Here is a 21748-nt window from a genome sequence, read left to right as displayed (position 1 = left end):
GGTGGAGCTATTTGCATTACGGTCGCTGACGTCCGAAAAAATCTGGTCGTGTCTGATGGAGACATTCACACGCTTCGGATTTCTGGCGAAATTGATTAGCGACAACGCTACTTACTTTGCCAGCAAAGTGTTCCGAGACTCATGCGCCGCATTGGGCATACAACACAAGCGGACGTCTCCCTATCACCCACAGGCAAACATCACAGAGCGGGTGAACCGGAACTTAAAATCGATGTTAATAGCTCACACCGAACGTCACCACGACTGGGACGCAAAGCTACCAGAGCTCGCGTTCGCAACACGCACAACCGTTAACCGGTCTACAGGTTTTACGCCAGCTTGTCTTAATTTCGGAAAAGAGCTGACTTTCCCGCTGGAAAACACTTGCACGACCAACAACCGTGGCGCTGCTCGCTCATACGGTCCGTTTGCAGGAAGCCTACGACGCAGACTCAGGGACATCGTTCGTGATGCCCGGGAGAGCTTGGACGCCGCACGGCTTCAGCAGGCTGAGCAGTACAATCGTGGCCGCCGGGACGTGCAATTCAAAGTTGGAGATCTTGTACTCCGGCGGACACACCCACTTAGTGACGCCCCCAGAGGTTTCACAGCTTCCCTGGCAAACAGGTGGGATGGTCCGTATCGAGTGCGAGACAAGGTCTCACACCTCACGTACACGCTCGTTCATTGTGAGTCTGGACGACTCGCTGGACCTGTTCATATCACCAACCTCAAACGGTATTATAAATCAGATGACGAACTTCTCTCGCAGGTGGAGAGTGATGCCGATCCTGGTTATGCTTAATTCTGGGAGGACTTTTCCTGTTGTTGGTGACGAAGACGAAGGCGAAGATTTAAAAGATGCGCGTTGCAATAGGCTTTGGCGAGAACTGGTTTCCGCACCATACAGATTGTGCGCGTAGTTCTGTGCGATATTCACCGATAGCGTGCTCGCAACTTCAAGTTGTCTATTGCCGCGCTAAACGTTGTTAACGCTTTCTCGTAGAAGAAACCCTTGTAGAAGACCACTCATGGGTCCCCCTCTTTTTTTCTTTGTCTCTGCTCTCCAAGATGCCTCGGTACTGCAAACATATATAGCAAAACCTCCGCGTTGATTTTGTGTTATTGTGTTCACATTAAACTTTCGTAGAGCCGTAGTCCAGATATCGAACTCTGCGTAGACTTCGCACTGAACAGCGGATTTCTGTATTCTCGATATATATTTATATATCTTTTTTTTTTTTCATCCATGAACTTTGAGACGAATATCGAAAGCGACACTCAGCAACTTTTTGTCGCCAGCCCTTTTGGCTTTTTAGAATGGTCTGCACGTCGCATTCCCCTGCAGTGCCAACTGGCAAAATATATTACCAATCACCACAAAACAAACCGCAATCCGTCATCTCGAAGTTTTCACTTAGTATCACATATTTTCAGTACCCGGATAAAACAAATAAAATATGTATATAACCAAGAAAAACATATATTCTGAGTCGCAGATAGAAAAAAATACGTCGCAGGATTTATACTACCGATGATGTCATACTGTGAGCGGAAACGTGATGCAATATCTCATAGGCGTATATTGTGCGAAAGTTACAATACACACACCACTTTCCCGGTCTCGCTTCACTCTTCGCGGCGCGTCCTCAGCCAAGCGTCAACTATACAATCGGATAAAATAACTTCTACATTCTTATTTTTCCTCTTCAAAATGTGATATCAAAGTCTAAGATAAATTCGCTGCTTGCTGACTCAGCGAAATGCTTGGAGCTGCCGCTTTACACAGTATATTGGAATGGCTGTCAATGAATCGCATGGACTGGCAAAGATATATGCGTCCCGTCCAATATATTTTGGTATTCTTTACCTACATCGCTGAAGGATATTTTCTAGTTTGCTTATACTGTTAAATGCATTATCTTATTTACTTTGCGTGCCTTGAAGTTTATGTCTAACACTCTTTTTATATTAAAATAATCACTTGGCATTCAAGTGCTTTCCGCCAAAAAACTACGCGTAATGCTATAGCCTAGAATATGTAGGATCGAAGATTCAACCTGCATCACCCTGGGTTGCGTCTCCTTTATACAATTACTGAAACGACTAATTAAGAGCATGCTGGGTAACATCTTAACTTTTACATAATAAGCCTGCTCCTGCGGTAATCGATAAACAAAGTTTAAGAACCCAAAGGTTTGTGGCTGATATAACAGGAGTCATGACATAACTAGACCATAAAGAAATGACTGAAGTTTTATGAGTACGTGCTGGTCATTTCAAGGCATTGCAGCGTAAAGCAACCCAGTGTATAGTTTCTTTAAAAGATTGAATTTACTTTTTTTTTGCTCCCAAAGTGTACAACTAGAAGCAGCAGAAAGCGGAAGCATGACGTGCTATGTTTCAAGACGAAATTATGAAATATAATAATTAAAAACAAGCTAGTGAAAAGATTTTTTAAATTCTAATTCCAAAAATTGCGGAGCGTGTAACTTTTTGAAAGAGTAGAATATGTCCAAACACGCTAACTCGTGAATCGCTTACTTTATGTTGACCACAGTCTGGGGAAATACAAGCACTTCTCGTGAATATAAATCCAAACTCCGTTTGGCGTGGCCACAATCTGCACTAAATCTGGATTTTGGGTAAAAAATCAAATATTTGTTTTTCAGCTGCGTTTTTACAGGTGATGTTTTTCAAGCAACTTCGTGACAGCTGGTCATGAAAAGAAGCATGGGTATTTTGAAAACGTGCAGGTTGTTCGCTCTATTTACAGTACCTATGTGTCACATAAAATTAGTAAGTATCTACATTTCGATAGCCTTTCGATCTCGCTATATTAGGTACTTCATTGTCGCATTTTGGCGGAACTAGTGTTTCCTTATATATTTTTTATACAAAGTTTGAAATCGCAGGTATAATCATTATGATACTATATTGACGAAATTATGAGATGCCACCTTTGAAAGTTGCATGCAAATTGATACCAGCTCATATATCTGTAAACCAAATAAATGAGATTTGCCTCCAATTTTGATTTAAAACACCACTTCAAAGTAAAATCTGAAAAAAAATGTCATATTTTTAGTTCGGATATTATAATAAACTCAAACATTCCAGCTTGTATTCAACAGTTGAGGGTATTTGCCTTGTCACGGATAGTATGCCTTATCAGAACAATACAAAATCCGTGCTTTCAGCAGTAGCATGTTTATTACAACGGTAGGAATAATATAATATACACGGCCGGCGTAAGACGGTTGAACTGAAAAATCCTTTGAGTAATTTTGGAAGTTTGCCAAGTTGGGTGATAAAATTGCTGCAAATGTTAGGTTTCTGCCGACAGAATTTGGAAATTCGAGGATACATGAATACAATAATGAATGCATAAGTGTTCCGTCTAAAGGTCTTGCCTGTTTCCTCATGTAAAGCTTTTGCAGTCTATATGAAAATTACTTAAGCCATCCTTCTTCTGGGTGCTGCTTTGACATCCCGCAAGGATCATATATTCATGATTGTGGACTTGAATGCATAATTCTCCGGCAACATTTTCTTACTGTGAATGATTTTTTCTAGCTGATCATTTATACCCTAAGTGTGATCGCGGCATTTATACTTTACTCTTTTTTCAATGCCCATATATTTTCATAGGAAACAAAAATATTTCCATTTCCAAAGCTTATTACAAATATTACGTTTCTTTTTCTAATTTTTCTTTCGTTTGATCGCGACACTTTCCTCGAAACAAGAAAAGACAGGCGCCAACAAATGGTTCACGAAGACTTGACACACATAAACGCGAATTAAATTTACAAACCGCTACTGCGCTTTATTTCTAGTGTTGTTTTATTGCAGAATCCTTACGCGTCCGCATCTAATTTATTGAATTGGATTGCGCTCTCCAATGTTTTTTTTTTCTTCTTCTTTTCTTTCAAGAGGCTCGCACTAGGACGTTTTCCGAAGTCCCAACTTATTTTATTTATCAAGAGACCATTCAATACCTTTAGTAGGGTTTTAACATTGCACAACTCTTAAAGAGCAATAAAGCTCCGATACAAAACCGATCTGTCCTTTCCGTGCTTTGTGAACCTTCTAAAAAGTCTCACTTTTCCTCAAAATCCCAATGCTGCAGTACGAATATATCTTTTTTTTTTGTTAGGGTGCACTCAAACACAAATTAATATATTCTGTTAAGCGCTCTTAGTCGTTGAAATAAATTATGCACCGATCTTATACCCGCAATGTTGTATTCGACTTCTTGCCTCATTCCCGTCTGGAATAAAACCACGCAAAGCACGGCAATGCATTTTGCAACGCTTTTTTTTGTGAAAAAAACACTTTCGTGAAGAAAAGGATGCTGCGGCAGATTTCCAAGCATTTCTTGCGCCCGATGCTTCTGGTTGAACCTGCCACCTGTATATTTTTCTTGATTAGAAGCGCAGCTTTGATGTTTACTCGATTATAACGCATGTTTCCGCTAGTATTACAGATGTGGAAGCCCAATAAAGTATAAAATGTTATCCTTATGTTTCTTTATTGACCATTAACTGGTTGGCATCACCAGCGTGCGAGCAAAATGTGAATGATTTAGAATAGTGGCGATTGTATCACGGAAAACGACTGGAATTATGCCTCTTTCCGTCTGTCGGTTGAACTTTAGAACCCAAACATCGCCAAAATAGCTCAGTAACAACTAGACTCATCGAATGAAACAAAAATATGAATAATAGAAAAACACATTCCAACTGAAATTACGCGGGGTTCGCATGCCAAAGTCGTTTGAAAAGAAAAAATGTCCGCGTTTAACAATAGATTTTCTGCTGGCCTCTCCGCACAGCAACTCTTCAAAAGAAAGAAGCACACTGTAAAAAGGGACCGTAAAATTTACTGTCAAATACCAGGCAGCTGATGCTGCCAAACTTCTGCAGTAAAAAGAACGGTGCACTGTAAATCTGGTTTACGATAAATTTCAACGGGGACCGTAGAAATCTACGGTCGGCCTTCAGATTTACTGTAAGAAGATTTACAGCGCGCTGTTATTTTTACGGTGTGATTTAAACGGCGACCGTAGATTTCTACGGTCACTGTTTAAATTTATCGTAAACCAGATTTACAGTGCACCGTTATTTTTACTGCACAATTTCGGCAGCATCAGCTGCCTGGTATTTGACCGTAAATTTTACGGTCCATTTTTATGCGACCGTAAAGCCTTGGAAACAATGGTACTGGACGCCACCATTATAGTCCTTTTAACAAAGTAAAACATACAAAGTAAAAAAACGGTCGGCCGAGTATTTTCAAGCTGTTGTGTTGCACAGTTCAACTGCCTTTAATCGTGCATATCTAAAGTGAATAAGCATTTATTTATTTATTTATTTATTTTACCCTCAGGGCGTGAGCATTACAGAGGGGGAAGTGGTTGCATGAGATATCGAAAAATAAAACAAAAAAAACACAGACACAGGTACACAGGAAATACAATCAGTGTAGATTAGAAAAAAATACTTTCCAAGGCTTTTTTAAAAACGACGTGATCTATGATCGAGACTACGGGTGCAGCCAGGTGGTTCCAGTCAAAGGATGTAGACGGTATGAAGGAATGTTGAAAGACGTCGGTGAGAGCATATGGGATGCCAACTTTGTGTTGATGGTCAAGTCTAGGTGAAACGTAAAGAGGAGGTATAATTAGCTTACCACGCAGCGTCTCATTAGTGAAATAAATTTTATGAAATAAACTTAGACGGGCTACTTTTCTACGAGTTGATAATTCAGGGACAGAAAGATTAGACTTCATAGTGCTTACGCTGGCTGTCCGATGGTAATTCGAAAATATAAATCTAACAGAACGATTTTGGACGGCTTCAATCAGATCAATTAGTATAGACTGACAAGGGTCCCAAACAGAAGATGCATATTCCAGCTTTGATTGTACAAGGGTTTTATAAAGAATTAGCTTCAAAGACTGGGGTGCTAAAAATATTCCTTTTAAAAAAACCTAGCATGCGATCAGAGTTGTTAATGATTTGGCAGCAGCGACGGCCAACAGTTCACGGCACTAAAGGCTGAACCACGTATTTGCAGATATCTTGTGCTGCTGCCTCGTCTATATCATCGGGCAAGGTACAAGACCGTCGCATCATCTCGGAAACTCTGCCTATCCGTCTGCCCTGCCACGTGCCGCTACGCGCCAATCACCTCGCGCATCTACTGGTCTGTGGCGATTACATCATCGAAGCGGTAGCGTAAAAGGGGACCACCATCGACACCACCGTCATTTTGCAGCAGCGACGGCCAACAGTTCACGGCACTAAACGCTGAACCACGTATTTGCAGGTTGGTTCAGTATCCTGTTGTCTGACGTGTTTTTTTTTTTTTTTTATTTCTTCTGTCGCTACTGCCATAGTTGTATAGTGCTGGTCTGTTCTGTTTTTGTTTTGTACCTACGATATGGCAAAGGATCTCACCAAAATGTTCACTGAGTTAAAAGAGGACTTAAAGAAAGAAGTAAGAACGTTGAAAGACTCGTTTCATAGAGACATCCGAGCTGATTTACGTGAAGTTAAGACTAGCATGGACTTTGTGAACGGCCAATTCGAACTAGCGAAACAGAAACTGGACGAGGTTCTCAAGGAAAACGTAGCATTAAAAAAAGAAAACGAAGGCCTTCGTCATACAAATGCAGATTTGCAGAAAGAGATGGAAGAATGTCAGACTAGGCTGCTTCTCTGCGAGCAGTACACGCGAGACGTAAACCTAGAGATTAAAGGCATTCCAAAATGTGATAACGAACAACTCGCAACCGTTCTGACCCAAATCGGTGAGATCATCGGTGAACCAATAACGCACTCCGGCATCGGAGTGTGTCATCGTGTACCGAAGCGTATCGCTGGAGAAAGCAACATCATCGTCCAGTTTCTAAACCGCCGTAAACGCGCTGCTGTACTTGAGAAGGCAAAGAAGAGGCGTATCACTTTTGTTGATCTTGGCCTCTCGCCGGCTTTGCCAGTTTTTGTAAATGAGCACTTATGCCCAGCGCTCAAGCGTCTGCCTGGCAAAGCTATCGGGAGGAAGCGAGAATTTCACTGGAAATTTGTCTGGGCAAAAATAGGAAATATATTCGCCCGGAAGTCTGACAGCACGCCTATTGTTCAACTTGTGAATGAAGGTGATCTCGTCAAAATTTGCTAGATATTGATGTAAATGACTGTCTCGCCAAATGAAAATGCGGTATCACGACTGTATTTTGCCGTCCGATGTAATGAAATGCTTACAAACTAAGAACGCTCTTCCTGCATTTCACCTCCAGTGTGCGCTCTCTCAGAAATAAAGTGGATACATTTGACACATTAATTTCTCATTTTCCATCTCAATTTGACGTCTTTATGCCAACAGAAACATGGTACCATGACCACGATGATATGTATGCCTTGCAAGGCTATACTCATTTTTTATTTAAATCGTCAGGTGAAACGCGGAGGAGGTATGTCCATCTACGTTCGGCAAAATATTAGGTGTGATCTTCTAACAAGGTATACTGAAATGACAGATGATTTTGAAATACTAACTGTACGAAGTAACAACTTAGTTTTCTCAGTAGTATATAGACCGCCATCGGCGTGTTTTGATAAGTTTAGTTCGTTTCTAGATAGGTATATTGAATTTATATCTCTAAATAAATTAACCTTTTTCTTGGTGGAGATTTCAATGTGAACACACTGTTACACTCGACTTTATCATCGCAATTAGATAGCATCATCAGTTCGAATGGCTTCATGAATGTGATCCAGTCTCCCACTAGAATAAATATTTCCTGCTCCAATGCCCTTGAACTTTTCGTTACCAATATTAGCACAGACGTCCATGACGCTGGCACAATAGTTAGTGATATTAGCGATCACATTCCTGTATTTATATCCTGTGGGGTTGGCGCTTCCATAGCGAAATCAAATAAAGTATCATATGTTTTTCAAAACATATCCGAGCGTAATTTGGAAAATTTCAGAGTTCAAATTTTGCGCACTGATTGGGGCCCAGTTTATTCTAAAACATGTGGAGATGAGGCGTATAACACATTTATTAGAATCTTTGGCAATGTCTATAGTTCGAATTTTCTCTTATTAACAAAGACAGTCTCTAAAAATATTCGGAAGCCCTGGATCACTCCTCTGCACCTGAAAATGTTAAAAAAGAAGAATCATTTATGTAAGTCTTTGTTAACGTCAAGAGATCCCGATAAACTGATAATTTTCAAGCAATTTCGTAACCGCCAGACATTCTGAATTGCGGAAAGCTAAACTGGAGTACCATACACAGCTTTTTAACCGAAATTGCAAAAAACGACCAGAATTAGTTTGGAAATCCATAAATGAGGTGTTACACCGCAGTAGACCGCGTAAAGCTATTGGTGAAATTTCTGTTGATGGGAAAAACGTTTCTGGGGCATCACTAGCAGCACACTTCAATAAAGTATTCGTAAACATAAGCCCACCGCGAAGTAATGCTAATGCCTTCAGTTTTATACAAGATATAGTGCACGAAACAATTTTTTAGAACCGACTGATGAACACGAAGTATGTTCTATATTTACGGGTCTTAGCAATAGTAGAAGTTGCGACACAGATGATTTACAAGCTAGACCCGTAAAATTTGTTATAGATATCATCGCCTCTTGCCTGGTGCATATTTTTAACCTTGCCTTGTCACATGGGACGTTTCCTAGTAGAATGAAATTAGTTTAAGTATCAGTCATATTTAAAGGAGGAGATAAAAATCTACCGACAAACTATAGGCCTATCTCTATACTCCCTATATTTTCCAAAGGGCTTGAAACAATTATTTTAAAACGCCCCGATTCTTTCTTTGCTAAAATTCTGTGATTTCGGATTTTCAATATGGTTTTCGCAAAGGAAAGTCAACTGAGTTTGCATTGCTTCAACAAAAAGAAATTATTTTGAAAAATATAGGAAATCGCCTGTTTACCCTTGGTATATTTATAGATTTTAGTAAGGCGTTTTATTTCATAAACCATAAAATATTACTTTATAAACTATACTGTTATGGAATACGTGGTGTAACTCTGTCCCTTTTACATTCCTATTTGGAGCACCGTAAGCAACGTGTTGTGATCGATGGTCATACATCGACTTTTCTTAACATACGATGTGGGGTTCCCCAGGGTAGTATACTTGGGCCAATGTTATTTAATGTGTATATTAATGATATTGTAAATATAATCAAACAAGTAAAATACATAATATACGCTGAATATACCAGCCTATTTCTTGCCGAAACGAGTGTTGAAAAATTAATCGTAGACGCAAATGATGTTCTTAGCCAGTTCCTTATATGGTCCAACACCAATAGCCTTAAAATTAACATTCAGAAAACGAAAGCTATAGTTTTTCGACCAAAGAGCAGGGCTCTGCCAATTAATCATAATATTACAATAGACAGCGTACCAATCGAGTTAGTGAAACAACATAAAACGCTTGGAATAATTTTTTCCGAACACCTTTTGTGGAATGATCATGTCAATTATCTTGTTACGAATCTGTCTAGGGTGGTTGGAGTTATGTCACACTGCCGCAATATTCTCCCAGTTAACGTGAAATCACAAATCTACTATTCACTATTTCAGTCTTACATTAATTATTGCCATCTTGTTTGGGGGACAACTACACAAACAAACATAGAAACACTTACTTTACTTTAAAAAAGATGCGTCGTTATATTGCCAATGAACACTATCTCGCTCACACCAAACCTTTGTTTGCCAAATATAAAATGATTAATCTTGATAAGATTTATGACTATAGATTACTGCACAGCTTTCGTTTTTCATCTCCTGAGCATGCTTCGCTTTTATGCAAGATGTCAGAGCTCTCCGAACATCCTCGTAGTTTCAACACCCGTCTTTTTGAAAAATTGATAGTACCACGAGCTCGTACTAACTATACTTACCAGTCAATTACATATCGTCTACCTTTATTACTTAATCTTCATAATAATAATACTGATATATATCAAATGGGAAGGAAATCATTACTTATGCATTTCTTGTGAATTGTTCCGTGAAATTTCTTGAGCATACCCATACCTTTGTATAAATTTTGCATTTTGTACAGTGCTGTTAAAAGTTATGCGTTTGTGCGCCTTGTGTTGTTTTTCGTAATTTTCTTCTATATGTAGCGGTATATGTTTCCAATCTGTCACAAGTTCTGCGAATATTTTTTTTTCTTTTTGTATAATGCTGTTAGAAGTTGAATGCATGAAGTGATTACTCAGCGTATCATTGCATGTAATATCCTTTTGTGTTCTGAATGGATGTCCTGCTGACAAATTTTAGACGGGCCCCAGACCTCGTCAAGCTGCCACAGGCAGCTTTTTGTCTAGGGTCTCCGTTGGCTTAAAGGTCATAAATAAAACGATTGATTGATTGATTGATTGATAGTTAATGTGAGTCCTTCATAATAAAGCAGATGTAATATGAACTCCTAAATACTTATAGCCCGTAAGTAATTCAAGGGGATGGTTATTTAGCGTATAATGGGGCTAAGATGAAGTACAAAAAGACACTCTCATAACCTTAGATTTGCTAGAGTTTAGTACCATAGTCCACGAGTCGCACCGGCTGGAAACAGAGTTAATATCGTTTTGTAGTAGGTTAGAATCAGAATCATGAGTAGTTTCTCGATAAATAACGCAGTCATCAGCAAATAAAGACATCTTTGAGGATACATGAGAGGGTAGATCGTTAATGTATATAAGGAATAATAACGGACCAAGCACAGAACCTTGAGGAACACCTGATGTTACTGACACCATAGTAGAGCTTGTGTTATTCACGTTGACAAATTGCTTACGGTTCGTTAGAAAGGAATGTATCCACGTGAGTACCGCCGGATCAATATTTAGTTTACTAAGCTTGGACAAGAGTAAGGTGTGGGGCACTTTATCAAAGGCTTTAGAGAAGTCTAGAAATACGCAATCTACTTTGGAGCAAACGTCAACGCTAGAATGAAGGTCGTGCGTGAATGATACACTTTGTGTTTCGCATGAGAATGTATTTCCAAAGCCGTGTTGAAAGGGACAAAAAAACTTATTTGATTCTAGAAAATTGACTATGTTAGAATAAATGATATGCTCTAAAATTTTGCTTGGGACACTGGTCAATGAAATTGGGCGAAAGTTTCGAGGGTTGAATTTATCACCTCCTTTGTGAACTGGTACCACCTTGGCTACCCTCCAGTCATCTGGCAAAATACCTTGTTCTAAGGATTGAGAAAATATATTCGCAAGGAGAATGGAGGAGTACATTCTAGTATTCTTCAAAAACTTGGAGTTTATACTGTCTATACCACCTGACGAGGATAGTTTAAGGGAATCAATTATGTTCACAATGCCTTCAGGACTAATTGATATAGGGTACATGAAGAGAGAGTCACAGGACATGTATAGTTGATCATTACTTATAGGGAGGTCAGAAAAACAGCTGACAAAAATTGCATCGAGTTCATTGGCACACTCTTCACAAGAAATAGGGCTACCATCATCGGCTCTCAGCTCTACAACTGTACTACTTTTCTCTTTCGTGGTGTTCCAGAACTGGCGGGGTTATTAATTAGCATAGATGGTAATGTACAATTAAAGTAAGTACTTTTCGCACTACACACAGCTGTCATGTAGAAATCAGCAGTGGCATGGTATCTGTCCCATCGGTGAGCTGTAGGATCACGCTTAGCGGCACGAAAAAAACGCTTTTCTTGTTCCTATGTCTCCCGATTGTTCTAGTAAACCATGGTGCATTCGATTTCCAGTAAATTTTTTGAGTGGGATGTGTGACTCAAGGAGCTCATTTACTTTTAGTTTGAATATATTCCAATTTTCGTTAACTGAACGCCTGAAAAAACCACTTAGAAAAGTGTCTAAAAACAACGCCAATTCACTATTAATAGCGTTGAAGTCTGTTTTACCATAATTCCGAATTGTCTTAATAGTATTACAAGTAGCTTGCAATGGTATATTTAAATCAATATGTAGTAAGCAGTGGTCGCTCAAACCAGGCAGGTACAAAATAGATGATACTAAGTCTGGACATGTCGTCAACGCAAGATCTAAAATATTTGCGGAGGTAGAAGTAATTCGTGTAGGTTGATCAACTAGTTGAGAAAGATTGAATTCAGAACATAAATTAATGAAGTCATTCCCTTCTGATGAAAATGGGTGTACAGTAGGCGGCGCAGTAGACCACTTAATGCTAGGAAAATTAAAATCACCGAGGAGAACAATTTGTGACGTAGGAAACCGACCAACGATTGCATTAACCGAATCATGCAAATGTTCACAAAAGGAAGACGAGGCGTTGGGTGGCCGATAGCACACACCCAAAATTAATTGCTTGTAGTTTACAGTTGCGCTGACCCAAAGCATTTCTTAGTCAGTTAAAACATCGACAATGTTTGAGACTATACATTCGGCCACAGCAATAAGAACTCCCCCACCCATTCTTTCACCTCGATCCTGCCGATATACGTTAGATATCTTACCGCACGTAAATATTTCACTGCTCCAAACTCTACTAGACAGCCATGTTTCAGTTAACAGAATAATTTCGCTTTCAGAGGACTCAATAATTGAACTAAGACCGTCCCGGCAGCGCATGACGCTTCGAATGTTGCAAAAGGGTAAAGGAACATTACGTGCCTTGAGGCAGCGGCTTGAACCAATCCCCCCAAGATCCTATCTGGACGTCGCCCCGGTCGATGCCGAAGCCCCGCTGTTGTCAACTTCGTCATTAACTGCCCGCACGGCGCCAGTGGTAACGACCTCGTAAACGCTGTCCTTAGTGAAGTCGTATGCGTATATCTTTTTGTTGATTTGCAATTTGTTATATTTTAGGTTAAACGCAGCATTTTTTGATTTTCCAAAATCGATTAGTTTAGATCTAGCTTGGCTTGTCGCCGGTGAAAAATCTTCACTGACCGATAAACCGCTACCTTTGATAGCAGCTCTCGACTGAAGGACACTATCTTTTGTTTTGAATGACTCGAATTTCACGATAACAGGCCGACATTTATCTTTACAAAAGGAGCCTAATTTGTGGGCGCGGGCAATGTGTTCGCAAGGAATTCGCAGATCGGAAAGAACATTGACAACCTTTCTTTCAGTGAATGACCAAGTTTCAGCGGGAGAATCGGCAATGCCATGAAATATCAAGTTGTCACGACGTGACCGGTCTTCTATTTCATCAAGATGAGAGCGAAAAACAACAGCTTCATCCTGAAGGTGCTCGATGTTCTGGCGCGTGGCGCTTAGCTCCCGCTGAACTTCGTTAATCGTCAGTGCTCCAGACTCGACAGCCGCTAGTCTTTCGTCAATAGAGTTTAGTCTAGTTTCAATCTTTGTCTGGTTTGCCTTTAATTCGTTCACTGTACTTATTATGCCGGCCTGTCCTTCCTCAAATTTGATTGAACGAGTGTTTAGCTGTTGTAACAAACAAAACATTTCATTGAATTGCTTAGCCTGGGCATCCGACATTGGACCTAAATTCATTTCCACACCCCCCGATAGCAATAATAGTTTCAGAACATCAAAACACTGACATGCTAGAAGCAGTAACGTTTGTGGGCATGGGAACAGAATAAGTAACACGTCGTCTGACTTCTTAGAATGTAAAGAAGGAACAGAACCAACCTGCATGAGCAAGAACGGAGGGGTGGTATCCATCCGCATGGTGCAGCTGTTCCCATGCCCACTACGAAGGTGAATGCTCTCCCAAGCGCTTTTGTTGAAGATCGGAGACGTTGTCGATGTCGATGAAGATGCCTTGACGATGCGATGCAAACTGAAGAGGCCGAAAGTGCTGACCGGCCCTTCGCTGAAATCCTTGGGAACTTAACGCGGGCGACATAGCAAACACGTTTGCTGCCGGACACTGATATGTCGCCCCGCCAGCCAGGGGAAGGAAAGCGAGTATCTGCATGAGCAAGAACGGAGGGTTGTTATCCATCCGCATGGTGCGGCTGTTCCCATGCCCACTACCAAGGTGAATGCTCTCCCAAGCGCTTTTGTTGAAGATCGGAGACATTGTCGATGTCGATGAAGATGCCTTGACGATGCGATGCAAACTGAAGAGGCCGAAAGTGCTTACCGGCGCTTCGCTGAAATCCTTGGGCGTTACCGCGGGAGACGTAGCAAACACGTTTATTGCCGGACACTGATATGTCGCCCCGCCAGCCAGGGGAAGGAAAGCGAGTATCTGCATGAGCAAGAACGGAGGGGTGTTATCCATCCGCATGGTGCAGCTGTTCCCATGCCCACTACAGAAAAGTTTTGTCTGCGGCGAGGTCGGCTGCTTTTGCAGCGCCCGATGCATTAATATTCGTGACCGTTCTCTCAAAGAAAACTAAAATGATGTTATATCTATTTGCATTTCCATTTATATTCCGACATGCCAGTTAACTGAAGAACCTTTTTTTACGTATGTTTTCTTTTTTTTTTTATTCGGGTTCCTCGATCAGGGTTGATCCCAATGACATCTGTAAGAACAGATATAAGAAGTAGTTTTTTTTTTACAATCTCAGCTCATAATACGCGTTAAAAAAAATTAGACAATATATACCTATATTGGCCAGTGACTAAAGCTTTTGAAACACTGATCTTTTGAATATGGCTAAGTAGCCCGGCACTTTATCTTGTAAGTTAATAAAACTCCCCCATATGAACTTCTAAATTCACTTAGACACTTTTTAGCAAACTGATACCAGGCTAAGGACCGAACAGCCATTCACCGAATTATATATTTTGATGAATTGTAAAATGCAAGTAAAGAACGAAAGGAAATATCTGCCAGTTCTCAACTATAGTCGTTTATAAAGCAACACATTATAACATTTTACAATTTTAACGGAAATTGATATATAGGGAACCGCATTCAGAACTGTAAAATAGATCACTGTTTTTTTTCCTTGTTCTGCATTAATAAATTACTCTCAAATTAGTTGTCTTTATGTTAAGCAACTTGCCTATCTTGGAATATGCACACTGCTATTATTATGTAACAACAATAATCAATCGAGCCACCTTTAACAAGACCTTTACATCTTCGGGATATTGAAAATGTTTAAGTTCAGAATATATATCTCTAGTGGATCCGAAGCTGCAACATTAGCCCTTGGAACTTATTTTTTTTTCTGTAAAAATTAAAAGTGGAAATAAAAGCCTTGTTATTTTGAATAAACATTTTAAGTATTTTTGAAGGAAGACTAGTCGCCAGTGGCGTTGTGAGGCAGGTACAGTCATTCCTTAAAGTATTTAGCTCATCCTAAGTTATAACGGAGACAATGCTATGAAGAGATTATTATATTTTAATTTTTTAAACGGAAAGTACCACTCAATAAAATATCATTTGGTAGCGTGTATTCGCACACTACAAAATATATTTGAGTAAGCGAAGGACAGGGAACACGAAATAAAATAATCAGACTTGCTTTTTATTCCACACTATCGCACCATAGCATGCCTCTAGCATTGATAAGACCTCTCGCTGAACAAGTTTTCATGCAAGCGATGGACATTATAAAACAAGGAGCTCAGTCTGAAGCCATTGCTGAAATATATGTTAGACTAGATGGAGTATACAAAGGAACAAAGAAACACACCAAGTGATGCCAAGAAGCACAAATGAGCTTAATACCTTTGAATAAACTCCAAGGTGATGCAAATCTCTTCTGTGTACGCAATGTTGCAAACGTAGTACGCGCTGAATAGTATAGCCAGTGCGTGGTCAAAAATGTGAATGTCGTCCATCACAGTTATTCCATCAGTTGAGATAGAGTACATGCTGGCTGAGTAGATGCTTTCCCCTGGAAAAGAAAGGATAAAACAAAGGGCGTGAAGGCAGATATAAAATATAGTAAATTGCAGAACTATAATTGTAGTTCAAAATCATTATAAAATTATAGGCAATATTGATTACTTGGGGCTTGGAAAGCGATCAGTGAATCACAATGAACTAGAATGCATGGGGAGGTGGGTGTTGCATCTTGAATCATGCCAGTTACAGACCGGCCTTACTGACAGGCACCATCACAAAATTCCTCTAAAACACTGGGTAAGTGGGACTCGCTGCGAGGCGTGGTAAATATCTGGCCCATAGATTTGTTTTCTAGGGGGTATTTTAGTGCTTCTTTAATGGGGACATCCGGAGCAAACCGGCCATTTTGACCACAACTACATCCCATGTACATATACTCACCCTTTCCACACAAAAAAGTGCTTTCTCAAATATGCAGATTTCATGTGTTCTGGAAGAAATGTGGTAGCATTCAGGTTCATAACATCATTGTATAATGATCTTATGAACTCAATAATGTTATGAACCTCGACTGAACCAAGTACGTTTTGAAGGCTTTCAGCAAGTTTGCCGAACATGATATTTTATGTACAAGAAATGCCGGCGTTGAAATTCATAAATGTTTTTTTGAACTGTTGATACCGGCACAAGACGCTTTCCGAGGAACTTCAGGTACAAAAAAAAAAAAACAACAAGGTCGTATTTTACGGCCTTTCTTTTTTATTCTGCAGACAGAGACATTAACGCGTCGTAGTTTTTATCAGGGGATTGCATCACGATAACAGCACCGTCTTCATTAGAATCCGCACTAGTCGACCGAGTCGAAGAGTCCTCAAAACTGAAGAGGGCCTGCAGGCGATGCGCCGTTGCCCAAGAAACCTATCACTGGTAAATGCGCCCAGTCAAATGTGCCGTGAACTATGATTCCACACCTTCTGACAGTTGGAGCACAAACACGAAACCAAAATACCGTCGGTGATGTGGCCTTTTAGATGTTTTAGCAAAGTCTCCCTTGTGTGGCACTCCTCTAAGCATGCTGGCAAAGTGCACTGAAAGCTTTCCAAACTTCTCGAAGCAAACCGAACTTACCCTTAAGCGTTCGAATACCTATGTCTTCTCAAAATATAACACCTGAGAGCATCATACGTAACAAACTAGCGACAGCGTCCTTCGTCAACACACTTAAGAATCCGAGAGCTGAAAACGTGCTCGTGGAATTGCGCAACCAGCAAGCGTGCTTGAACAGAAATTACAAATTCTTCAAGTAAACATCTTTTAGGGTGTTGTATTTATGCCACCGTTACACTATCCTTACCAAGCAAGCAGCAGGTTGATAATGAAATACCTGTCCAGAGTATCCAGTTGCTTTCTGCTCCAAATTTTCAGGTGCACGAAAATCCGGGAATGCCACGAACGAACGAGGGCAAAATGGCGCGGCGACGGGCGGGAAGGCGGGAAAATGAACCGAACGTCCGCTTCTTCCGCTTCTTCAACTTCTTCCCGCGTTGTCCCAACCAACGTTGTTTTCTTTTGTCTATCCTTCTAGCTCGTCGCATTGTTGCTGTGCTGTTTGCTTTTATCTTTTTTTATTTAAGGCAGTTACGTTCTGCGTTGGCTCGGACAAAGAAAGGAGGTGAAGGGGCCAGAGGAGGCTCTCTGGGTTCCCGCAGCTTCCGAAGGTCAAGCGTGGTGACCAATTAGCGATGCGCGTCTTTGCTTTCTGTTTTCTTGCTCCATGATGTTTTGCGCTTCCCTCTCGCTTTTTTTTTGCTCGTTTACGGTGTATTTCAGGTGATTCCTCTTCACGGCGTACTTGCCGTTTTTATTAGCGTATAGCGCCGTAAATTGGACGGTTATTTTCTACAGTGCAGGCACAGCGAATAAGAAAGCTATGCAATACCGGGCTCAGATATCTGTTTCTCTGGCACCTCGGCTAACGTCAAGGCAAGGTGTGCATTTGTTTTGTTTTCCCCCGTCAATACGATGGTTGTCAGGACACAGGAACTGGGCAGGTTATCCCCAGGACCTATTACGTCTAAGGAGAAAGATCGCTATTTTTTTTTTGGAAACTAGGATGGCGATTCGTTACCGTTACATTAAAGCATACAAATATTTTTAAAAAAAATCCCATGATCCCGTGAGTTTATCCGCCCGTTTGTCTCTCCGCCCATGGATTTTCTGTGAAATTGAGTGGAAGACTGTCGTAATATGACATGACGTAACATGACAAGACGTAACATAACCACTCCACCACTTCAGATTCATTGCAACGTTTATCAGAAAAATATACGTTACGTGACCATACCTCAATTTAGTTTCCCCACTAAATTCATCGAATCAATGGACGTCATGTGACGTCCCTTCACATAACCCATAGACCTCCCTTGACGTGACAACACTTCTCTCTCCCACCCTACCTCTATTTTCCTCTATATCCCTTTATCCTCTTTCCCGCTACCCACCTTTCTATCCTACCTCCACTGTCCGCTCCAAATTAGGGTGCCCTCTTACAGTACAACCAACTCAATCAAGCCTCATCCCATAAGCTCCAGCAAGTATTATTACTCCTTCATTGCATTTGACGGAATGCATATTCCAGGCGATTAAAGCACAACGTCTTTCACTCCACCAAAACGACTGCTTGAATGTCTTATACATTTTTGAGAGCGCAGCTCTCAGGGGCATGTTTCCGGCCTGATCGGCGTCACCGTCGGCGTAACCGCGAGGTCACGTGACCCGCCAAGGTGACGTGACACCCAAATCACGTGATCCCCCCCGAGGTCACATGACCTCCCAGGTCACGTGAGCCCTTGAGGTCACGTGTCCCCTAGAGGTCACGTGACCCCCCCCGAGGTCACGTGACCCCCCAGGGTCACGTGCCCCCTGAGGTCACGCGACCCCAGAGGTCACGTAACCCCCTGACGTCACACGACCCCCCTGAGGTCACGTGACCTCAACGAGTCACCTATCCCTTAGTACGCTTCCATTCTCCTCCTCAAGAGCTGCGCTCTAATCCGGCGTCACGGGGAATTGTAAACGGCTTTCATTATTTAGTTCTCCATTCCAGACGTTATAGCAGTTTACAAATAAAAGTGCTGGCATATTTTTTGTTAAATGCTATTTGGATACATATTTCTCTTTGAGACATGGAACTCCCAATTAAACATTTTACGTTTTGTTCAAGTAAGTCTAGTGACCTCATTGTGGCGTTTTTGTTTTTATTGCCTTGGGGGGGGGGGGGGGGGGGGCGGGGGATGGAGGAGGCAGCGTGATATATTTCGGTAGATCAAAAGTGCGGTAAGAGTTCACGGTAGCTTCTGAAGCATGTGAAAGCCGACTGGTCCGGCAGCTCTACATGACAGCAGCGCGGCCCAAGTTTGCGCCACTCATTTGTTATTCAAAGAAGCATGCTTTTCGTCTGTATAATATTCAACATTCGAAACTCGGGGCTGAAAAAAACAACTAAATTTCATTTTTTCTTATAAAAATATTTGAACAATCACTTCACCTTATACTTTTTTCAAACGATGGGAAAACAGGAGAGCTGGTTTAGCTTCATAAATCAGATAGCAAACGTAGCCCTCTCAATTTTCGACCCATTTACTTAACCACCACTCCCTGTAAACTTATAGAAGACATAATTTATTATACTCTAGTTAGTGCGTTAGTTTCCAATAATCTGTATTCACCATCGCCACATGGTTTTCGGAAATCTCTGTCCTGCGAAACTCAACTTCTTACTTTAACTAATAACATTTTCTCAATTCTTGACCGCGGACCTCAGGTTGATTGCATCTTTCTTGACTTTTGCAAAGCCTTTGACAAAGTATCTCACATACTACCGTTTTCTAATCTTGATAAACTCAATATTGCTTCTAAAGCTTTGTCGTGGAATAAATTATTCCTAACTAATCGGTGGCAATTTATTGCTACAAATGAAGACAATTATTGCCTCAGTCATGTTACCTCCGGTATTTCTCAGGGTTACGTTTTGGAACCACTTTTGTTTTATATTTAAATAATAACTTACTGATGCGTGTATCATCCCATGTTAGGCTCATTGGCAGATGACTGTGTAATATATCATGAAGTTACCAACGAATCCGATGCTGCACTTTTTGAGAATGACCCATGCGCGGTTTTGGAACGGTGTAAATTATGGCAAATGACTCTTAATAATAACAAATGTAAAGCTATGATGGTGTCTCGTCTTGACACGTCACAATCTCCATACTCGATTAGTCAAACTCACCTCACATTTGTAACGTCGTTGAAGTATATTAGTGTTCACATCACTTTTAACTTATCATTGAAAACCCATTCTGATCATGGATTCAGTAACGCTAAATCGATGCTGGGAAATTAAAAAAAGAAAAGAAAAACGTTTAGAGCGCAGCTTTTGGGAGCTTGTTTCCCGTTTGAGCGGCGTCAGCTCCGACGTCGCCGACGCCTTAGGCGTATCCGCGCGATGCATTACGGGAAACGTCACATAATGAACCGCCGTGTCGTTTCGGAACGTCACAGCGGTGCATTATGTGACGTTTCCCATAATGCACCACGCGAACGTTTAGGCACCTTGCCGAAGCTTCACCGCGGTGCATGATGGGAAGCATCCCACAATAAACCGCGGTGACGTTTCGGCACGTGATATCAGGGTGCGAGTGACGATACCGTGCTGAAACGTCACCTGACGTTTCGGCAACGCTCCGAAATGTCATGGGGCGACGCGAGCTTCGCGCGTGAAAGAAGCAGGAGGTGTGGAAGAGAGGGCACGGATGAGGAGGAGGGGCACACCCTCCCCTCAGCACTCTCACCTGCTCTCCTCAAGGGCTGCACTCTAAATCGGCTTTACAGAAAGTTGTAAACGTCTTTCACATTTTGTGTCCCCAACAATGCATCACAAAAAGTTGTTGATTACGGATCGGATTGTCTTTGTTACTAAAGCCTCAAATTTAATCCTCTGAGATAAAACAAAACAGCAACCCATCTTTTATTTGGCACAACTTTCAGTAGCAGTGAAGAGAAGGCTAGGGAGGGGGAGGTAGGCACAGCTAATGCCTATGTGTTAGCACACCATGTAGTTGCGGATTTCTTCTGTCTCGGCTTCAGTTTTGGTTTTTTCGTTCAAACCACGCTGTGCCTACAGTGCACCTTTTGTACGAGAATCGCGGTTGAGAAACCTGAACCGCGATCGCCGAGCTCTCAGGCATGTTCACGCCGCTTTCCTAATGTTTCGCCCGAACAAAACCCAACGCTTTGACTGAAGCAGACAATCGGTGTCATTTCTCCCGTCGACGAACCAACCGAATGGTGTGCGGCCATGGTAGTCGTACTCAAGCCAAGCGGATCGGTAAGAATCTGCGTCGACTTCACTGGTCTAAACTATCACGTTCTGAGAGTGGCATCCCATTCCTTCCGTCGAGAACACACTTGGACTGCTCCACGGCGCGAAGGTATGTTCTAATTTAGATACTCTTTCGGGAGTTTGGCAGGTTCCACTGGACGAAGAAAGCAGGAAGCTCACCACCTTCATTACACCGTTCGGAAGGTTTCTTTTCAACAGAATACCTTTCGGCATATCGTCTGCTCCAGAGCACTTTCAAAAGCAGATGTCTAGCGTTTTGCATGACATTAACAGGGTGGTTTGTTGCATGGATGACATCCTCATCTGGGGCTTAACCGAAGAAGAACACAACCAGACGCTACGCACCGTACTGCAGCGATTAACCAAAGCTGGATTGACGCTAAACGAAAACAAGTGCCTATAAAACGTCCAAAAGCTCACGTTCTTAGGCCATCAACTAGTCTACAACGGCATCATGCCCGATGAAAGGAAGGTAGAAGCTATTCTGAAAGTGAAACGCCCGACAAACAAAAGTGAGCTGCAAAGAGTAC

The 21748-nt window shown here is 41.4% G+C and overlaps 1 pseudogene; it reads left to right on the top strand.

The window, feature by feature from the left end:
* The first annotated feature begins 9571 nt into the window (after positions 1-9571).
* LOC121833299 lies at positions 9572-10062 on the top strand (annotated as a pseudogene).
* Positions 10063-21748: the final 11686 nt, after the last annotated feature.

This window comes from Ixodes scapularis, unplaced genomic scaffold (assembly GCF_016920785.2).
Source record: "Ixodes scapularis isolate PalLabHiFi unplaced genomic scaffold, ASM1692078v2 PGA_scaffold7__128_contigs__length_106722199, whole genome shotgun sequence".
NCBI lineage: Eukaryota > Metazoa > Arthropoda > Arachnida > Ixodida > Ixodidae > Ixodes > Ixodes scapularis.
This window is presented reverse-complemented; position numbering and strand designations above follow the sequence as displayed.